We start from the raw sequence: 10,653 nt of genomic DNA, 5'->3' as shown, positions 1-10,653 counted from the left end.
GTTGTAAGTCCCTGGCATTCACCAAGGGAAAGCAGACACTCACGGCAATTGCCTGTTGCAAAAGGTAGCGATGGCTAGGAAACTCAGCTTATATCAAAGACACATTTGACCATATTGAATAATCAGTACTTGGGGATGGGGGGGGGGGCTAGAGACAGGAGACGTGCCACATCAATGTGTTGCAGCACAGGTAATCTAAAGAAAGGAAAGTATGTTTTAGTCTTGCACTGGTAAGTGCTTAAATCAGGCGTCTCTAAACTTTTTGGCCAAAGGGCCGCATCAAATATCTGGCAAGGTGTTGACGGCCGGAAAAAAAATTAAATATAAAATTTAAATAAATACATTAGAGATGGAACTTAGATGAATGACTGAAATGAATGGATGGGCTCAAATGTCCAGGATTTCTCCAAGCACCAACACAGCCTAAGAAATAAAGCACACACACACATTTAAATGGACCCCCATTCCCCCACCCCACAAGCACAACTCTGGTTGTGTTTGGTCAACTGGGCCAGAGGCTCTCAGGGGATCAGAAGCTGGCCGCGGGCCAGTTAGAGGCTCTCCGTGGGCCACATCTGTCCCCCAGACCAGGGTTTGGAGACCCCTGGCTTAAATCATAGTGGTTTCAATGGGGTTTATGCATGCCTAACTCTTACTAAACTGTTCTTTCTTGTATTGATAGTCATACCTAACCCTGATAAATGAACAGCTTAAAATACAACTCATAAAATGCTAGGTAGAAATCAGCAAAAAACAAATTAAGGAGCTAAAGGAAAGAAAAGACATTTTCTTACTTCCCACAGTTCTCTAGTAGTGAAAGCTTCTCAAAGCAAGGTTGGAAAGAGTTCGGAATGCAACAACCTGAAAGATTACAACACGTTTTACCACACAGTGGTATAATTATGCATCACATCACACAGACTGCAGGTGCTTTTGTAAGCTGCAAGTAATGAAACAGAAGTAGTTATAGTAATATTTTTGAAAGAGAATACCACTACACACTCTGTGCCTGGAGTATGCTGGCTTAGAGCCAAAGAAGAGGGCAAGTCTGTATATTTGATTTACGTTATGCTATGTCATGTGTGAGATGAATCAACTCGGATTGGCATAATATTCCTCCTTGAAATAGATGCTTTTCATAAAGTTTGGATTGATTAAAAATGTCTTTGTTACATCTTGAGATGTCCTTTCTGGACTCAAGTTAAATGAAATCTCAAGGTAACAAATAACAAGGTAACAAATAACAGCAGGCTAGTGTGCTGCCCCGAGGCAAGCTGGTCATCCTGTAGCCCCCTCCACGCCCGTCCCCTCTGCCCTGGAAATAATCGCAGTGATGTGGTGAAGTCGTCACAATCACTTCCAGAAAGCTCGGGTCAAAGCAGCAGACCTGGCTCCGAGTGACTTCATCAAGAATGACTTTGGGGGTGGACAGGTTCTCCTGCCCACCCCCACAGTCATCTTCAGTGTGGTCACATGCCTCTCAGAGCCAGTGTTGAGAAAGTCTGCATGTTTGGTTCTAGCTGTGTACTTGTAAGTTATTTTGGCCCAAATCCTAACCAACTTTCCAGCACTGGCATAGCAGTGCCAACGGGACGTGTGCTGCATCCTGCATGTAGGTGGCACTCACAGAGGCCTCCTCAGAATTTGTCCCCTTACCACTGAGCTGCATTGCACTTATGTCTGTGCTGGAAAGTGAGTTAGGATTGTGCCTTTTGTTCGTAAGTACAGGAATGCACCTGCCTCTGTTACTGTAGCTATCAGTTTCACTTCAGAGGAGTCAGGATCGTCGGTTTCACTCAGACCATTGTCTGTTTCACCACAGGGTCTTGGGAGTACTCCTGAGCAGCTTCTACAACCCAGGTGCATTGGAAGCAAATTGGATGTCAGGACATAAAGTATTCTCATGAGCTGGACATTCAGGAGGGCTTCTGTGCTTGTTTGTTGTGCAACCCCCTTCCCTCAGCAATAGCTAGGAGCAGAAAGTGTCTCCCTTCTCTTGTTGAATGCCATGTACTGCAACCATTGCTACTGTCAGGAACCAAAAATGAGTCCTCAACTTTATTAGACAGAGTCCACTTTTTTCTGGGAAGAGCAGAGGGGTTTTTAGAACAGAGCAAAACTCCAACTATAATTTGTTAAATGGTAAACAGAGTGGAGATAAGATACAGCCAGACCATTGTCATGCATACTTCTTGATCAAAGATGTGGTTAGAGCAGGATTGTCAAACATAAGGCTCATGGGCCTGATCCAATCTGCATGATAATTGTGATAACTGAGATGCAAAACAACTGTTTAGCAGCAGTTGTAGGAGCTGAAAGAAGTTGCTGCCAGTTTATCCCTTTGTGGTCTAATTTCTCTCCTGCTGGCTGGAGCCAGGCAAGGTGTGCAGATCACTGATAGAAGTGATGCTTCTAAGAAAGTCAGTGACATAGGGCCAGGGTGTGGTGACTGAGGGAGGCAGCATTTGAGGGCCAGTGCTGGTTGAGGGAGGATCAGGGGATGTGGGTGATGTTGTCATTATAGTTAAGTCAAACTACCCATTGTTCCTAGGTGAGAGCAAAGTGCTTTATTTCCAATCATCACTTACTTATGGACATTATTTCCACTTAATGATGCCACTTCTGACTCTCAGCAGGCGCCATCGATGCTAATTTTGACCTACTGTATGAAATGAGTTTGACACCATGGGCTAAAGCAGTGGTTCTCACACTTTTAGCACTGGGACCCACATTTTAGAATGAGAATCTGTCAGGACCACCAGAAATGATGTCATGACCAGAAGTGACATCATCAAGCAGGAACATTTTTAACAATCCTAGGCTGCAATCCTACCCACACTTACCCAGGAGTAAGTTCTATTTACTATCATTATTAAAAGAATATACATAGTAGCTTGTTAAAAGTACAAGTCTGTAACATTTCCCCAAATGCAGTCACATACCATGGTAGCATCAAGTCTAATATATTAAAAATAAGATATTGAAATGAATGGGGACCCACCTGAAATTGGCTTGCGACCCACCTAGTGGGTCCCGACCCACAGTTTGAGAAACATAGGGCTAGAGTGTTTCAGCTTGAGAATTAAGCCCTACACTGTGGGAAACCCCTCTCAAAGCCCACCTGGTCACCCCAGATAAGACAGGAGCCAATGGTCATGGTTGGGTGGGTGGCTGAATTATAGAAAAGGGGCTTGCAATAGAGATTAGAGGTATCTACCTTCTTCATCTGCAGAGAGTCCCACCCTGAGGTTGAACCACTACCAGCTCTTCCATGGCAACAGCTAGGTTAGGTAGATATGCCTGTGTACCATGTTGGTTTGCTGGAGGCCATAAAAGAGCTTCAGCAGGCAAGACTTTGATCTGCTCACTGTGCGTGATCCATCTCAATAAAAACTGGAGTTGTTAATATCTGAAGTGTCTTATTTCCTCCCACCAAAACAAACACAATCCTGCTGCCCCTCACCATTCCTGTGTTGGGACAGGGAAGCCTAAAGGAAAGGGGGGTTAATCCCCCCTTGGCCCCTGTGCCTATTTCTAACACTACTGGTTATGAATGCTCATCTGCTCATCTGAAGCCTTTTCCTTTTCAGAAGTGCAGCATTGCCTCAGTCATTACCCAGAGTTCCACAGCAGCCCCCACAGGGCACTGAAAGGTAATGCCCCCACTACTGTGCTCTCACCCCAACAGGGCACCACGGCATGTGTTCCCAGGCAGCACCAATCTCGTGCACAAACACTGAGCTTGCATCTTCATGGTGCTTGATATTGCTGCTGCTGCTATCCTCTTTGTGTTTCTCTTTACTCTCTATGGGTAGATATTCAATGGGCGAAGATCAGGGATGTGCAAATCCACCACAGCTAGACTCGAGTCAAGTTCCAAGTCCCCATTCTCTTTGACTCAACTTGTGCACGAGTCTTAAAGGACAGCCATGGGGACTTGTTCAGAGCATTTTCAGGACTATTTGACTCAAGTCAGAGTCTTTTCCATAAACAAGTCAAGCTTAGCTCTGTGGAAAAAATGGAGCTGCTGGTTGTGGTGGTAGTGGTGGGGTTTGTGTGTGTGTGTGTGTGTGTGTGTGTGTGTGTGTGTTGGAGTTCTCATTAAACACTCCTCCTGCTCCATCCCATTGGTAAGCAAAAGCTCTGCTGTTCTTCTAGTGAAGGCAGCAGTGCAGAAAGTTCCCATCGGTTCCTGATGAACCCCAGCAACAAAACACCCCTCCCCCCATTCACATCACCCCTTCAGAAGAAGTGCCAGGCATGCCGGGGCACAGAGCAACAGGGATGGGGAGGTGCCTGAGCTGGGCAAGGTGGGAGGAAGTAGATGGACTACATAAGAGTGGGACAGAAGTGGCAAGCAAGAAGAGGGTCGTGGGAGGCTTACCAGTATAGCCTAATCCTTTGCAGCTCTACTAAGAAGTAATCCTACTGCGGCCAGTCATTCAATGAGCCCACCAGAGCCATGAGTTTCTCTTCAATCACTAGGAACTGCCTCCCCCCTTAGCTTCTCCACCTTCTCCTTTTCTCCCTCTGTGGGCTTCTTCAGCCACTCCTAAACAAGAACCCCACCCCCATCCCTTGGACTCCTCCTCCTCCTTCTCCCCTCATTTGTCCAGGGAAAAAAGAGCCTTCATCCAATGATCACTGGTTCCTTCAGAGACAGACAAGAGAGTCCACTCCCACCTCCCTCCATGTCCTGCTTGATGCAAAATAAACATTAACTTTTTTCTGCCACCTGGTTGGAACTTCTCTGCTGCTCACCCGGTCTGAATGATGGCCCCCTGACATCTTTCACACCGTGAAAAAAATAAGCAAGCACACCCAGACTTGCAGACTTTTTTCAGATTTGTGACTCTTCAGAGTCAGTACAGTGGAGTCAGTGCCCAAGTCATTGACACACATGACTTGAGTGTACACAAGTCAGCAAAAAACACATGTTTTTGCAACTTTGACTGAAGTCCTGAGATTTAAGTTTCCATTACTGGGGAAGATGATAAGGCAACTTCCACATTTTCAGCTGTGTAAGTAGAAGAAAGCCCACTGCATGTCTGGCATCCCAGAGGTGGCTGAGACTGGCAGAAGCTTCCTGGCTGAGGCCAACCAAGGCTGATCATGGCTGGCTGAGGCTGGCCAGTTCAGGGATGGTGGGGGTGGCAGCAGCTGGCACAGGGTAGCCTTGAAGGCTTGGATTGGCCATTCAGAGCAGGGCCTCTCACATTCAGCAGCCATGAGTTAGACAGGCACCCAGCCCACCAAGGCAGCAGTGGGAGGAGCCACAAGGGGGTGTGCTCATCTGTGCCCATGGCTAGGGCACATCTGCCAACCCCTCCATCTGCCAGGCCCAGCAACTTCTATCATAGCAGCAGCAGGAGGTAGAGGTAGAGGAGGAGAGCCAGCAGTTGAGGAAATTGTGGCTGGTGGCAGTGGGCTGGGCCAGCCACAGTGACAGCCATGGACCAGCCCCACCCTGCCAGGCCTCAGATTCAGCAGCTGGACAAAATACCCTTGTGAGTATATCCAATCCACCCAACCAGTTACACCTTGGGCCCCACCTGTGCACTAACCCCCACCCTCCTCTTCTGTTTTCAGGTTCCATACTGGCTTCTTGGGTCTTGGATGAAGCGGATTATCTGGATCATTTTCAATCTGGTTTCAGGCCGGGCTTTGGGACGGAAACTGCCTTGGTCGCCTTGGTGGATGACCTACGCCGGGGACTGGACAGGGGGAGTGTGTCCCTGTTGGTCCTGCTGGACCTCTCGGCGGCTTTTGATACCATCAACCATGGTATCCTTCTGGGCCGATTGGCCAAGTTGGGAGTTGGAGGCACTGTTTTGCAGTGGTTCCGCTCCTACTTGGAGGGTCGGTCCCAGATGGTGGTGCTGGGGGATGCCTGTTCGACACCCTGGCCCTTGAGGTGCAGGGTGCCACAGGGTTCAATTCTGTCCCCCATGCTATTTAATATCTACATGAAACCACTGGGAGAGGTCATTCAGGGGGTTGGAGTGGGGTGTCATCAATATGCTGATGACACCCAGCTTTATCTCTCCTTTCCTCCAGACTCCAGGGTGGCGGTTGAGGGCCTAGAGCGCTGTCTGGAAGCAGTGAGGATCTGGATGGGGGCTAACAAGCTGAAATTAAATCCGGATAAAACAGAGGCTCTCCTGGTTCGGAAATCCTCAATGCAGGTGCTGGATTATCGGCTTGCTCTGAATGGGGTTGCACTCCCTCTGAAGGAGCAGGTCCGCAGCTTGGGGGTCCACCTAGACTCGCAGCTGCTCCTGGATTCCCAGGTGGCGGCTGTGGCTAGGGGGGCCTTCGCTCAGCTTTGGCTGGTGCGCCAGCTGCAGCCGTACTTAGATCGTGCAGACCTGGCCACGGTGATCCATGCTACGGTGACATCGAGGTTAGATTATTGTAACACGCTTTATGTGGGGCTGCCCCTGAAGACGGTTCAGAAACTGCAACTAGTGCAGAATGCGGCGGCCTGTGTGGTCACTGGAGCTAGGCAGTTTGACTCTGTCAGCCTGCTTCTCCAGGGGCTACATTGGCTGCCCATTCGTTTCCGGGCCCAATTCAAGGTGCTGGTTTTGACCTTTAAAGCCCTATACTGCTCTGGGCCAGGGTATCTTAGAGATCGCCTACTCCCATACAATCCAGCTCGTCCTCTCAGGTCATCAGAGAAGGCCTTTTTACAAGTGCCGCCGCCTAAGGAGGTACGTGGGGCGGCGGCAAGAAACAGGGCCTTCTCAGTAGTGGCACCAACGTTATGGAACTCCCTTCCCCTTGACTTGAGAATGACTCCCTCTCTTGAGACTTTTCGGCGAGGCCTGAAGACTCTGCTGTTTAAACAAGCCTTCTGATTTCATGGCCTTTTTAACATCTTTTATACATCTTTTAGTTGTTTTTTACAGGCCTGATTCCTCTAAGAACTGCTGTTTTATGCTCTTTTTATTCTGACTTTTATCTGACTACTGTTTTTATGGTTTCTGTTAATGTGTTTTTAATATGTTTTTATCTGTTGTTAAATTATGTTTTAATCTGTTTTTAATATGTTGTAAACTGCCCTGGGTCCCTTTCAGGGAGAAGGGCGGGATAGAAATAAAGTTTATTATTATTTATTATTATTATTATTCCCATGTCCTAGACATGATCAAGAGGATAAGGGGAAAGTCCCCTGTGTCTTTCCTTTCCTCTCTCTGCTCCTCCTCCCTTCCCCCATTTTATCTCATGAAGCCCATGTACAACCACTGTGGCATGGAGTGGCAATGCTTGCTGCTGGTTTGATGGTGTGCAAAGCTGTGCCCAGGTGGGGTGTCATTGTATTAGGCTACCATAGACCACCCATGGCCTGCCCTGCAGCTTGTGGCTGATGCACAGGGTGCCTTGCGTCTGGAGCTATTTGGGCACAGCAATGTCTGATACAGTAATTTGTGTGGTGTATGCCCTGGGGGCCCACCAGTGTCTACAGCAATCAGAAAGTTGCTTCTTCTCATTATGCAGGAGTACCACTTGTGGCCCTCAAGGGCTCCCAATCTGGTTCTCAGGGAGCCCCCAGTCTCTAATGAGCTTCTGGCCCTCTGGAGACTTGCTGGAGACCGTACTGGCCTGATGCAACTGCTCACAGTGTGATGGCCAACTGTTGGACCTCTCGCATGAGCTGTGGGATGAGGGCTCCCTTCACTGCTTGCTGTTTCATGTGTGAGATGCAGCAGCAAAGGAAAGGCTGGCCTTTTATTCCCATTAAAGCTATTGCAAGCCCTTAAGCTATTGCAAGCTTAAGCTATTGCAAGCCCTTCATTCATTCATATAAGATCCATCTCTAATATATTCATTTATGTAAATTTATTCAAATTTAAAATGTAAATTAATTCTTTTTTTCTTCCGGCCCCCAACACAGTGTCCGAGAGATGATGTGGCCCTCCTGCCAAAAAGTTTGGACACCCCATCATTATGTGAACTGCATATTATGTGAACTGTGAGTATTGGGATTATTGGCAGCTCTCTGCTTTTGAACCCTTGCGGCCTGTGCCACACTAGCCTCTGCACTGGGATGCAAACTGGGTTGTGTAGTATGCTGATGTCATGCAGACATTCATCCTTACATTCACGTGGGGAGGTGCTCCTAAATTTGACACTGCTTCTGCATGCCCAAGAATGATTTTTGCCAGTCTGGCAAATCGGCAGGTATACACTTTCCTAGAGAAGATAGATATGGCTGCAATTAGCACCTTACAGCCCAATCCTAACCTGCCCCGGAACTGGCAGGCTGGTGGGCCTGCACTGCATCCAAAGCAGGATTGGGGCTGAAAGCGGACCAGCCCAGGGCAAGGGGAATTGCTTACCCCAGGCAGTGGCATAGCTAGCGAGGGGTGGGGGGCGGTCCACCCCAGGTACCAGTCGGGGGAGTGACACCACAAATGACCCAACATCACTAACATCGCGGTGGTTACGACTAACACCATCATACTATATACTGTTGGATGTGGAATGTCCAGCAGAATGCAGTGAAAAAAGTCGGAGTGCAATATCCCTGTTCCATCAAATGTTACGGCCAAAAACCCAGAAAACCAAAAATATATGGAGCCCTATGGACAATGAAACCGAGCCATAATGTGCATTTACTCGCTAGTAGGCAGACATGCCTTAGTCCATCAGAAAGGGCAGGCTGAGAGGAACCCAAGGATACCAGAATGGTTCCTATCCAATGAATGCAGTCCCCAAAGAACACCCAAGAAGGAAGTCCCTCCCTCAAAGCTGCGAATGTATTGAGCCCCATGGAAAGCAAAAGTATTTATTTATTTATTTATTTTTTTATTTATTTTTTTTTTTTCACATTTTTATACCACCCTTCCTCCAAAGAGCACAGGGCGGTTTACACAGCTGCTCCTCCCCTCTTTCTTGTCCTCACAACAACCCTGTGAGGAAGTAAGCAACACAGTCGCATTTACTCATGAGTAAGCAAATGTGCCTTGGCTGCTGGTCAAGTCAGGCACAGGGGAATGCAAGACTGGCCCTCCAAAAGAATAAAACAGAGGCTTGAACTGTAAGGTAAATTTTTATTTGTTTTTAGACTTTCAAAGCTAGGTGAGTCCTGATAGTGATATGCTTGAAATATGAGAACTTACACTGGACTGGGCACTGGGGAAGGCTGAAATTATCAATGATTTTTTTTGTGGGGGGAGGGGTGTTATTGCAGGCAGGCTACAGAAAAAATTCACTTGGTGAAACAGGGCTGGCTTCCCCTTATTTAATTATTTGCTTTTCTTTAATTTATTTATAATTATTTATTTTATTTTGCTTAACGATGTCACTTCCAGTCGTGACATCACTTCTGATGGGTCCCGGACAGATTGTCATTCTAAAAAGTGGGTCCCAGTGCTAAAAGTTTGAGAACCACTGCCTTAACTCAAAAAGAACCAATGAGACATCCTTGGGGGGAGGGGGTGACAACCTAGTGACCAAAGTTGTGGAAATTGTGGCTTTTAGCAATAATACCATCATGTTATCTACCATTTGATGCAGAATTTCATCCATTGCTTGTGGGAAGATATTCACTGCATTTATTTTCTGGCCATTATTATTAATCATTTCATGTCATGACTACTACTATCTCTCAGTCTCATCTACCTCACAGGGTTGTTGGAGGACAAAATAAGGGGACAAAATAAGGGGAGGAACCATGCACACCATCCTGAGCTCCTAAGAGAAAAGTGGTATAAAAATGTGTTTGTTTAATCAATCAATCAATCAATCAATCAAGTCATATGGGGTTGACAAAAATTTATGGGCCCCAGCTGTCAAATGACCTAGCTACGCCACTGACCCCGGGTAAAGCCACAGCAGCCCCAATGGAACTACTGGGATCTGGTTCATCTCAAGAGGTAGCGCAAATCCAAGCAGCCTAGGACTGCCCTGGGATGCCTGGGAACGGGGTTAGGATCCCGCATAACTGCCTTCCACTCCCTGCCCACCCATCCCTAGTTGCCAGCCCTGAAATGCCTCCCTCCAGCCTCCTCCTTGCCCTCCCCATGCTCTCCCCCCCCCAGACCTCTGCTGGACTGAACTTGGCCAACACAACTCACCTGTCCTCTGAGACCTGCAGCAGCGCAGGGAGACAGGCACATGTCCGTGTGCCGTCCTAATTCCATTCCAAGTGGTGCAAAAGTACTTTACAGCACTTCTGCAACACTCTTGGGCTGGTGCAAGGGACTTGCACTGACCCAAGTATGAGTCTGGATTGCGCCCTTAGTAACATCCACATTGGAGTACCGTTATAAACTCTATGTGAGGCTGCTCTGCAACTTCATCAAAGTGCCACTGCCAAGATTTTGCTGAGATTATATGGATGGAATGTCCAACTGATATGTTGAGCTATCCATTCATTTCTGGGCCCAAGTGAAAATGCTGGTCATTACCTTTACAACAAAAAATGGGCTAGGAGCAGGATATCTACAAGAGTGCTTCCTCCCATTTCTCCTTGACTATATACACAAACCAACCTTGGGCACCCAGCTCTTTTCTCTATGCCACATGACATGGGGTGGGTGGACACGTGAAACACAAGGCTTCTTCTCTTGTGGTGCCTCAATTGTGGAATGCCTTCCAGCTGAAGTCCCTTAGGACTCCAAGATTTTCTCCTGAATGGGGGGAAAA

Source organism: Tiliqua scincoides, chromosome 3 (assembly GCF_035046505.1).
Source record: "Tiliqua scincoides isolate rTilSci1 chromosome 3, rTilSci1.hap2, whole genome shotgun sequence".
In the NCBI taxonomy this organism is placed as follows: Eukaryota; Metazoa; Chordata; class Lepidosauria; order Squamata; family Scincidae; genus Tiliqua; species Tiliqua scincoides.
Note: the sequence above shows the minus strand (reverse complement) of the source record.